The sequence below is a fragment of the Aulonocara stuartgranti genome, assembly GCF_965226115.1.
Source record: "Aulonocara stuartgranti genome assembly, chromosome: 10".
NCBI lineage: Eukaryota > Metazoa > Chordata > Actinopteri > Cichliformes > Cichlidae > Aulonocara > Aulonocara stuartgranti.
This window is the reverse complement of record NC_138946.1, coordinates 27,845,595-27,857,554: the sequence shown is the minus strand read 5'-3', so window position 1 is coordinate 27,857,554 and position 11,960 is coordinate 27,845,595.

The window sequence follows — 11,960 nt, the reverse complement described above, 5'->3', positions numbered from 1 at the left end:
TTGAATGGGGAACTCGACCAAAACAAAGTATAGGTTTTCATTATGGGTATAACTTGAAAATCTTAGCTCCAACAGCTGCAAATCCTGTTTTCCCAGCACGGGGACCTTGAGTTCTATAAGATAAAGCCATAAACATGTTTGTCTGAGTCTTCTATCAAAAGTTACAGCTATTTATATGAAGTTGTACAAAAACGCTTTCTTTCGCCAAGACAGTGCGTTTCTCACTGTTACATGCATTTGAATGGGGAACTCGACCGAAACAAAGTATAGGTTTTCATTATGTGTATAACTTGGAAATCTTAGCTCAAACAGCTGCAAAACCTGTTTTCCCAGCACGGGGACCTTGAGTTCTATAAGATAAAGCCATAAACATGTTTGTCTGAGTCTTCTATCAAAAGTTACAGCTATTTATATGAAGTTGTACAAAAACGCTTTATTTCGCCAAGACAGTGCGTTTCTCACTGTTACATGCATTTGAATGGGGAACTCGACCGAAACAAAGTATAGGTTTTCATTATGTGTATAACTTGGAAATCTTAGCTCAAACAGCTGCAAAACCTGTTTTCCCAGCACGGGGACCTTGAGTTCTATAAGATAAAGCCATAAACATGTTTGTCTGAGTCTTCTATCAAAAGTTACAGCGATTTATATGAAGTTGTACAAAAACGCTTTCTTTCGCCAAGACAGTGCGTTTCTCACTGTTACATGCATTTGAATGGGGAACTCGACCGAAACAAAGTATAGGTTTTCATTATGTGTATAACTTGGAAATCTTAGCTCAAACAGCTGCAAAACCTGTTTTCCCAGCACGGGGACCTTTTCTATAAGATAAAGCCATAAACATGTTTGTCTGAGTCTTCTATCAAAAGTTACAGCTATTTATATGAAGTTGTACAAAAACGCTTTCTTTCGCCAAGACAGTGCGTTTCTCACTGTTACATGCATTTGAATGGGGAACTCGACCGAAACAAAGTATAGGTTTTCATTATGTGTATAACTTGGAAATCTTAGCTCAAACAGCTGCAAAACCTGTTTTCCCAGCACGGGGACCTTTTCTATAAGATAAAGCCATAAACATGTTTGTCTGAGTCTTCTATCAAAAGTTACAGCTATTTATATGAAGTTGTACAAAAACGCTTTCTTTCGCCAAGACAGTGCGTTTCTCACTGTTACATGCATTTGAATGGGGAACTCGACCGAAACAAAGTATAGGTTTTCATTATGTGTATAACTTGGAAATCTTAGCTCAAACAGCTGCAAAACCTGTTTTCCCAGCACGGGGACCTTGAGTTCTATAAGATAAAGCCATAAACATGTTTGTCTGAGTCTTCTATCAAAAGTTACAGCTATTTATATGAAGTTGTACAAAAACGCTTTCTTTCGCCAAGACAGTGCGTTTCTCACTGTTACATGCATTTGAATGGGGAACTCGACCGAAACAAAGTATAGGTTTTCATTATGTGTATAACTTGGAAATCTTAGCTCAAACAGCTGCAAAACCTGTTTTCCCAGCACGGGGACCTTGAGTTCTATAAGATAAAGCCATAAACATGTTTGTCTGAGTCTTCTATCAAAAGTTACAGCTATTTATATGAAGTTGTACAAAAACGCTTTCTTTCGCCAAGACAGTGCGTTTCTCACTGTTACATGCATTTGAATGGGGAACTCGACCGAAACAAAGTATAGGTTTTCATTATGTGTATAACTTGGAAATCTTAGCTCAAACAGCTGCAAAACCTGTTTTCCCAGCACGGGGACCTTGAGTTCTATAAGATAAAGCCATAAACATGTTTGTCTGAGTCTTCTATCAAAAGTTACAGCTATTTATATGAAGTTGTACAAAAACGCTTTATTTCGCCAAGACAGTGCGTTTCTCACTGTTACATGCATTTGAATGGGGAACTCGACCGAAACAAAGTATAGGTTTTCATTATGTGTATAACTTGGAAATCTTAGCTCAAACAGCTGCAAAACCTGTTTTCCCAGCACGGGGACCTTGAGTTCTATAAGATAAAGCCATAAACATGTTTGTCTGAGTCTTCTATCAAAAGTTACAGCTATTTATATGAAGTTGTACAAAAACGCTTTCTTTCGCCAAGACAGTGCGTTTCTCACTGTTACATGCATTTGAATGGGGAACTCGACCAAAACAAAGTATAGGTTTTCATTATGGGTATAACTTGAAAATCTTAGCTCCAACAGCTGCAAATCCTGTTTTCCCAGCACGGGGACCTTGAGTTCTATAAGATAAAGCCATAAACATGTTTGTCTGAGTCTTCTATCAAAAGTTACAGCTATTTATATGAAGTTGTACAAAAACGCTTTCTTTCGCCAAGACAGTGCGTTTCTCACTGTTACATGCATTTGAATGGGGAACTCGACCGAAACAAAGTATAGGTTTTCATTATGTGTATAACTTGGAAATCTTAGCTCAAACAGCTGCAAAACCTGTTTTCCCAGCACGGGGACCTTGAGTTCTATAAGATAAAGCCATAAACATGTTTGTCTGAGTCTTCTATCAAAAGTTACAGCTATTTATATGAAGTTGTACAAAAACGCTTTCTTTCGCCAAGACAGTGCGTTTCTCACTGTTACATGCATTTGAATGGGGAACTCGACCGAAACAAAGTATAGGTTTTCATTATGTGTATAACTTGAAAATCTTAGCTCCAACAGCTGCAAATCCTGTTTTCCCAGCACGGGGACCTTGAGTTCTATAAGATAAAGCCATAAACATGTTTGTCTGAGTCTTCTATCAAAAGTTACAGCTATTTATATGAAGTTGTACAAAAACGCTTTCTTTCGCCAAGACAGAGCGTTTCTCACTGTTACATGCATTTGAATGGGGAACTCGACCGAAACAAAGTATAGGTTTTCATTATGTGTATAACTTGGAAATCTTAGCTCAAACAGCTGCAAAACCTGTTTTCCCAGCACGGGGACCTTGAGTTCTATAAGATAAAGCCATAAACATGTGTATCCGAGTCTTCTATCAAAAGTTACAGCTATTTATATGAAGTTGTACAAAAACGCTTTCTTTCGCCAAGACAGCGCGTTTCTCACTGTTACATGCATTTGAATGGGGAACTCGACCGAAACAAAGTATAGGTTTTCATTATGTGTATAACTTGGAAATCTTAGCTCAAACAGCTGCAAAACCTGTTTTCCCAGCACGGGGACCTTGAGTTCTATAAGATAAAGCCATAAACATGTTTGTCTGAGTCTTCTATCAAAAGTTACAGCTATTTATATGAAGTTGTACAAAAACGCTTTCTTTCGCCAAGACAGTGCGTTTCTCACTGTTACATGCATTTGAATGGGGAACTCGACCGAAACAAAGTATAGGTTTTCATTATGTGTATAACTTGGAAATCTTAGCTCAAACAGCTGCAAAACCTGTTTTCCCAGCACGGGGACCTTGAGTTCTATAAGATAAAGCCATAAACATGTTTGTCTGAGTCTTCTATCAAAAGTTACAGCTATTTATATGAAGTTGTACAAAAACGCTTTCTTTCGCCAAGACAGTGCGTTTCTCACTGTTACATGCATTTGAATGGGGAACTCGACCGAAACAAAGTATAGGTTTTCATTATGTGTATAACTTGGAAATCTTAGCTCAAACAGCTGCAAAACCTGTTTTCCCAGCACGGGGACCTTGAGTTCTATAAGATAAAGCCATAAACATGTTTGTCTGAGTCTTCTATCAAAAGTTACAGCTATTTATATGAAGTTGTACAAAAACGCTTTCTTTCGCCAAGACAGTGCGTTTCTCACTGTTACATGCATTTGAATGGGGAACTCGACCGAAACAAAGTATAGGTTTTCATTATGTGTATAACTTGGAAATCTTAGCTCAAACAGCTGCAAAACCTGTTTTCCCAGCACGGGGACCTTGAGTTCTATAAGATAAAGCCATAAACATGTTTGTCTGAGTCTTCTATCAAAAGTTACAGCTATTTATATGAAGTTGTACAAAAACGCTTTATTTCGCCAAGACAGTGCGTTTCTCACTGTTACATGCATTTGAATGGGGAACTCGACCGAAACAAAGTATAGGTTTTCATTATGTGTATAACTTGGAAATCTTAGCTCAAACAGCTGCAAAACCTGTTTTCCCAGCACGGGGACCTTGAGTTCTATAAGATAAAGCCATAAACATGTTTGTCTGAGTCTTCTATCAAAAGTTACAGCTATTTATATGAAGTTGTACAAAAACGCTTTCTTTCGCCAAGACAGTGCGTTTCTCACTGTTACATGCATTTGAATGGGGAACTCGACCAAAACAAAGTATAGGTTTTCATTATGGGTATAACTTGAAAATCTTAGCTCCAACAGCTGCAAATCCTGTTTTCCCAGCACGGGGACCTTGAGTTCTATAAGATAAAGCCATAAACATGTTTGTCTGAGTCTTCTATCAAAAGTTACAGCTATTTATATGAAGTTGTACAAAAACGCTTTCTTTCGCCAAGACAGTGCGTTTCTCACTGTTACATGCATTTGAATGGGGAACTCGACCGAAACAAAGTATAGGTTTTCATTATGTGTATAACTTGGAAATCTTAGCTCAAACAGCTGCAAAACCTGTTTTCCCAGCACGGGGACCTTGAGTTCTATAAGATAAAGCCATAAACATGTTTGTCTGAGTCTTCTATCAAAAGTTACAGCTATTTATATGAAGTTGTACAAAAACGCTTTCTTTCGCCAAGACAGTGCGTTTCTCACTGTTACATGCATTTGAATGGGGAACTCGACCGAAACAAAGTATAGGTTTTCATTATGTGTATAACTTGAAAATCTTAGCTCCAACAGCTGCAAATCCTGTTTTCCCAGCACGGGGACCTTGAGTTCTATAAGATAAAGCCATAAACATGTTTGTCTGAGTCTTCTATCAAAAGTTACAGCTATTTATATGAAGTTGTACAAAAACGCTTTCTTTCGCCAAGACAGAGCGTTTCTCACTGTTACATGCATTTGAATGGGGAACTCGACCGAAACAAAGTATAGGTTTTCATTATGTGTATAACTTGGAAATCTTAGCTCAAACAGCTGCAAAACCTGTTTTCCCAGCACGGGGACCTTGAGTTCTATAAGATAAAGCCATAAACATGTGTATCCGAGTCTTCTATCAAAAGTTACAGCTATTTATATGAAGTTGTACAAAAACGCTTTCTTTCGCCAAGACAGCGCGTTTCTCACTGTTACATGCATTTGAATGGGGAACTCGACCGAAACAAAGTATAGGTTTTCATTATGTGTATAACTTGGAAATCTTAGCTCAAACAGCTGCAAAACCTGTTTTCCCAGCACGGGGACCTTGAGTTCTATAAGATAAAGCCATAAACATGTTTGTCTGAGTCTTCTATCAAAAGTTACAGCTATTTATATGAAGTTGTACAAAAACGCTTTCTTTCGCCAAGACAGTGCGTTTCTCACTGTTACATGCATTTGAATGGGGAACTCGACCGAAACAAAGTATAGGTTTTCATTATGTGTATAACTTGAAAATCTTAGCTCCAACAGCTGCAAATCCTGTTTTCCCAGCACGGGGACCTTGAGTTCTATAAGATAAAGCCATAAACATGTTTGTCTGAGTCTTCTATCAAAAGTTACAGCTATTTATATGAAGTTGTACAAAAACGCTTTCTTTCGCCAAGACAGTGCGTTTCTCACTGTTACATGCATTTGAATGGGGAACTCGACCGAAACAAAGTATAGGTTTTCATTATGTGTATAACTTGGAAATCTTAGCTCAAACAGCTGCAAAACCTGTTTTCCCAGCACGGGGACCTTGAGTTCTATAAGATAAAGCCATAAACATGTGTATCCGAGTCTTCTATCAAAAGTTACAGCTATTTATATGAAGTTGTACAAAAACGCTTTCTTTCGCCAAGACAGTGCGTTTCTCACTGTTACATGCATTTGAATGGGGAACTCGACCGAAACAAAGTATAGGTTTTCATTATGTGTATAACTTGGAAATCTTAGCTCCAACAGCTGCAAAACCTGTTTTCCCAGCACGGGGACCTTGAGTTCTATAAGATAAAGCCATAAACATGTTTGTCTGAGTCTTCTATCAAAAGTTACAGCTATTTATATGAAGTTGTACAAAAACGCTTTCTTTCGCCAAGACAGTGCGTTTCTCACTGTTACATGCATTTGAATGGGGAACTCGACCGAAACAAAGTATAGGTTTTCATTATGTGTATAACTTGAAAATCTTAGCTCCAACAGCTGCAAATCCTGTTTTCCCAGCACGGGGACCTTGAGTTCTATAAGATAAAGCCATAAACATGTTTGTCTGAGTCTTCTATCAAAAGTTACAGCTATTTATATGAAGTTGTACAAAAACGCTTTCTTTCGCCAAGACAGTGCGTTTCTCACTGTTACATGCATTTGAATGGGGAACTCGACCGAAACAAAGTATAGGTTTTCATTATGTGTATAACTTGAAAATCTTAGCTCCAACAGCTGCAAATCCTGTTTTCCCAGCACGGGGACCTTGAGTTCTATAAGATAAAGCCATAAACATGTTTGTCTGAGTCTTCTATCAAAAGTTACAGCTATTTATATGAAGTTGTACAAAAACGCTTTCTTTCGCCAAGACAGTGCGTTTCTCACTGTTACATGCATTTGAATGGGGAACTCGACCGAAACAAAGTATAGGTTTTCATTATGTGTATAACTTGGAAATCTTAGCTCAAACAGCTGCAAAACCTGTTTTCCCAGCACGGGGACCTTGAGTTCTATAAGATAAAGCCATAAACATGTGTATCCGAGTCTTCTATCAAAAGTTACAGCTATTTATATGAAGTTGTACAAAAACGCTTTCTTTCGCCAAGACAGTGCGTTTCTCACTGTTACATGCATTTGAATGGGGAACTCGACCGAAACAAAGTATAGGTTTTCATTATGTGTATAACTTGGAAATCTTAGCTCAAACAGCTGCAAAACCTGTTTTCCCAGCACGGGGACCGTGAGTTCTATAAGATAAAGCCATAAACATATTTGTCTGAGTCTTCTATCAAAAGTTACAGCTATTTATATGAAGTTGTACAAAAACGCTTTCTTTCGCCAAGACAGTGCGTTTCTCACTGTTACATGCATTTGAATGGGGAACTCGACCGAAACAAAGTATAGGTTTTCATTATGTGTATAACTTGGAAATCTTAGCTCAAACAGCTGCAAAACCTGTTTTCCCAGCACGGGGACCTTGAGTTCTATAAGATAAAGCCATAAACATGTTTGTCTGAGTCTTCTATCAAAAGTTACAGCTATTTATATGAAGTTGTACAAAAACGCTTTCTTTCGCCAAGACAGTGCGTTTCTCACTGTTACATGCATTTGAATGGGGAACTCGACCGAAACAAAGTATAGGTTTTCATTATGTGTATAACTTGAAAATCTTAGCTCCAACAGCTGCAAATCCTGTTTTCCCAGCACGGGGACCTTGAGTTCTATAAGATAAAGCCATAAACATGTTTGTCTGAGTCTTCTATCAAAAGTTACAGCTATTTATATGAAGTTGTACAAAAACGCTTTCTTTCGCCAAGACAGTGCGTTTCTCACTGTTACATGCATTTGAATGGGGAACTCGACCGAAACAAAGTATAGGTTTTCATTATGTGTATAACTTGGAAATCTTAGCTCAAACAACTGCAAAACCTGTTTTCCCAGCACGGGGATCTTGAGTTCTATAAAATAAAGCCATAAACATGTTTGTCTGAGTCTTCTATCAAAAGTTACAGCTATTTATATGAAGTTGTACAAAAACGCTTTCTTTCGCCAAGACAGTGCGTTTCTCACTGTTACATGCATTTGAATGGGGAACTCGACCGAAACAAAGTATAGGTTTTCATTATGTGTATAACTTGGAAATCTTAGCTCAAACAGCTGCAAAACCTGTTTTCCCAGCACGGGGACCTTGAGTTCTATAAGATAAAGCCATAAACATGTTTGTCTGAGTCTTCTATCAAAAGTTACAGCTATTTATATGAAGTTGTACAAAAACGCTTTCTTTCGCCAAGACAGTGCGTTTCTCACTGTTACATGCATTTGAATGGGGAACTCGACCGAAACAAAGTATAGGTTTTCATTATGTGTATAACTTGAAAATCTTAGCTCCAACAGCTGCAAAACCTGTTTTCCCAGCACGGGGACCTTGAGTTCTATAAGATAAAGCCATAAACATGTGTATCCGAGTCTTCTATCAAAAGTTACAGCTATTTATATGAAGTTGTACAAAAACGCTTTCTTTCGCCAAGACAGCGCGTTTCTCACTGTTACATGCATTTGAATGGGGAACTCGACCGAAACAAAGTATAGGTTTTCATTATGTGTATAACTTGGAAATCTTAGCTCAAACAGCTGCAAAACCTGTTTTCCCAGCACGGGGACCTTGAGTTCTATAAGATAAAGCCATAAACATGTTTGTCTGAGTCTTCTATCAAAAGTTACAGCTATTTATATGAAGTTGTACAAAAACGCTTTCTTTCGCCAAGACAGTGCGTTTCTCACTGTTACATGCATTTGAATGGGGAACTCGACCGAAACAAAGTATAGGTTTTCATTATGTGTATAACTTGAAAATCTTAGCTCCAACAGCTGCAAATCCTGTTTTCCCAGCACGGGGACCTTGAGTTCTATAAGATAAAGCCATAAACATGTTTGTCTGAGTCTTCTATCAAAAGTTACAGCTATTTATATGAAGTTGTACAAAAACGCTTTCTTTCGCCAAGACAGTGCGTTTCTCACTGTTACATGCATTTGAATGGGGAACTCGACCGAAACAAAGTATAGGTTTTCATTATGTGTATAACTTGGAAATCTTAGCTCAAACAGCTGCAAAACCTGTTTTCCCAGCACGGGGACCTTGAGTTCTATAAGATAAAGCCATAAACATGTGTATCCGAGTCTTCTATCAAAAGTTACAGCTATTTATATGAAGTTGTACAAAAACGCTTTCTTTCGCCAAGACAGTGCGTTTCTCACTGTTACATGCATTTGAATGGGGAACTCGACCGAAACAAAGTATAGGTTTTCATTATGTGTATAACTTGGAAATCTTAGCTCAAACAGCTGCAAAACCTGTTTTCCCAGCACGGGGACCTTGAGTTCTATAAGATAAAGCCATAAACATGTTTGTCTGAGTCTTCTATCAAAAGTTACAGCTATTTATATGAAGTTGTACAAAAACGCTTTCTTTCGCCAAGACAGTGCGTTTCTCACTGTTACATGCATTTGAATGGGGAACTCGACCGAAACAAAGTATAGGTTTTCATTATGTGTATAACTTGGAAATCTTAGCTCCAACAGCTTCAAAACCTGTTTTCCCAGCACGGGGACCTTGAGTTCTATAAGATAAAGCCATAAACATGTTTGTCTGAGTCTTCTATCAAAAGTTACAGCTATTTATATGAAGTTGTACAAAAACGCTTTCTTTCGCCAAGACAGTGCGTTTCTCACTGTTACATGCATTTGAATGGGGAACTCGACCGAAACAAAGTATAGGTTTTCATTATGTGTATAACTTGGAAATCTTAGCTCAAACAGCTGCAAAACCTGTTTTCCCAGCACGGGGACCTTGAGTTCTATAAGATAAAGCCATAAACATGTGTATCCGAGTCTTCTATCAAAAGTTACAGCTATTTATATGAAGTTGTACAAAAACGCTTTCTTTCGCCAAGACAGTGCGTTTCTCACTGTTACATGCATTTGAATGGGGAACTCGACCGAAACAAAGTATAGGTTTTCATTATGTGTATAACTTGGAAATCTTAGCTCAAACAGCTGCAAAACCTGTTTTCCCAGCACGGGGACCTTGAGTTCTATAAGATAAAGCCATAAACATGTTTGTCTGAGTCTTCTATCAAAAGTTACAGCTATTTATATGAAGTTGTACAAAAACGCTTTCTTTCGCCAAGACAGTGCGTTTCTCACTGTTACATGCATTTGAATGGGGAACTCGACCGAAACAAAGTATAGGTTTTCATTATGTGTATAACTTGACAATCTTAGCTCAAACAGCTGCAAAACCTGTTTTCCCAGCACGGGGACCTTGAGTTCTATAAGATAAAGCCATAAACATGTGTATCCGAGTCTTCTATCAAAAGTTACAGCTATTTATATGAAGTTGTACAAAAACGCTTTCTTTCGCCAAGACAGTGCGTTTCTCACTGTTACATGCATTTGAATGGGGAACTCGACCGAAACAAAGTATAGGTTTTCATTATGTGTATAACTTGGAAATCTTAGCTCCAACAGCTTCAAAACCTGTTTTCCCAGCACGGGGACCTTGAGTTCTATAAGATAAAGCCATAAACATGTTTGTCTGAGTCTTCTATCAAAAGTTACAGCTATTTATATGAAGTTGTTCAAAAACGCTTTCTTTCGCCAAGACAGTGCGTTTCTCACTGTTACATGCATTTGAATGGGGAACTCGACCGAAACAAAGTATAGGTTTTCATTATGTGTATAACTTGAAAATCTTAGCTCAAACAGCTGCAAAACCTGTTTTCCCAGCACGGGGACCTTGAGTTCTATAAGATAAAGCCATAAACATGTTTGTCTGAGTCGTCTATCAAAAGTTACAGCTATTTATATGAAGTTGTACAAAAACGCTTTCTTTCGCCAAGACAGTGCGTTTCTCACTGTTACATGCATTTGAATGGGGAACTCGACCGAAACAAAGTATAGGTTTTCATTATGTGTATAACTTGAAAATCTTAGCTCAAACAGCTGCAAAACCTGTTTTCCCAGCACGGGGACCTTGAGTTCTATAAGATAAAGCCATAAACATGTTTGTCTGAGTCTTCTATCAAAAGTTACAGCTATTTATATGAAGTTGTACAAAAACGCTTTCTTTCGCCAAGACAGTGCGTTTCTCACTGTTACATGCATTTGAATGGGGAACTCGACCGAAACAAAGTATAGGTTTTCATTATGTGTATAACTTGAAAATCTTAGCTCCAACAGCTGCAAATCCTGTTTTCCCAGCACGGGGACCTTGAGTTCTATAAGATAAAGCCATAAACATGTTTGTCTGAGTCTTCTATCAAAAGTTACAGCTATTTATATGAAGTTGTACAAAAACGCTTTCTTTCGCCAAGACAGTGCGTTTCTCACTGTTACATGCATTTGAATGGGGAACTCGACCGAAACAAAGTATAGGTTTTCATTATGGGTATAACTTGGAAATCTTAGCTCAAACAGCTGCAAAACCTGTTTTCCCAGCACGGGGACCTTTTCTATAAGATAAAGCCATAAACATGTTTGTCTGAGTCTTCTATCAAAAGTTACAGCTATTTATATGAAGTTGTACAAAAACGCTTTCTTTCGCCAAGACAGTGCGTTTCTCACTGTTACATGCATTTGAATGGGGAACTCGACCAAAACAAAGTATAGGTTTTCATTATGGGTATAACTTGAAAATCTTAGCTCCAACAGCTGCAAATCCTGTTTTCCCAGCACGGGGACCTTGAGTTCTATAAGATAAAGCCATAAACATGTTTGTCTGAGTCTTCTATCAAAAGTTACAGCTATTTATATGAAGTTGTACAAAAACGCTTTCTTTCGCCAAGACAGTGCGTTTCTCACTGTTACATGCATTTGAATGGGGAACTCGACCGAAACAAAGTATAGGTTTTCATTATGTGTATAACTTGGAAATCTTAGCTCAAACAGCTGCAAAACCTGTTTTCCCAGCACGGGGACCTTGAGTTCTATAAGATAAAGCCATAAACATGTTTGTCTGAGTCTTCTATCAAAAGTTACAGCTATTTATATGAAGTTGTACAAAAACGCTTTATTTCGCCAAGACAGTGCGTTTCTCACTGTTACATGCATTTGAATGGGGAACTCGACCGAAACAAAGTATAGGTTTTCATTATGTGTATAACTTGGAAATCTTAGCTCAAACAGCTGCAAAACCTGTTTTCCCAGCACGGGGACCTTGAGTTCTATAA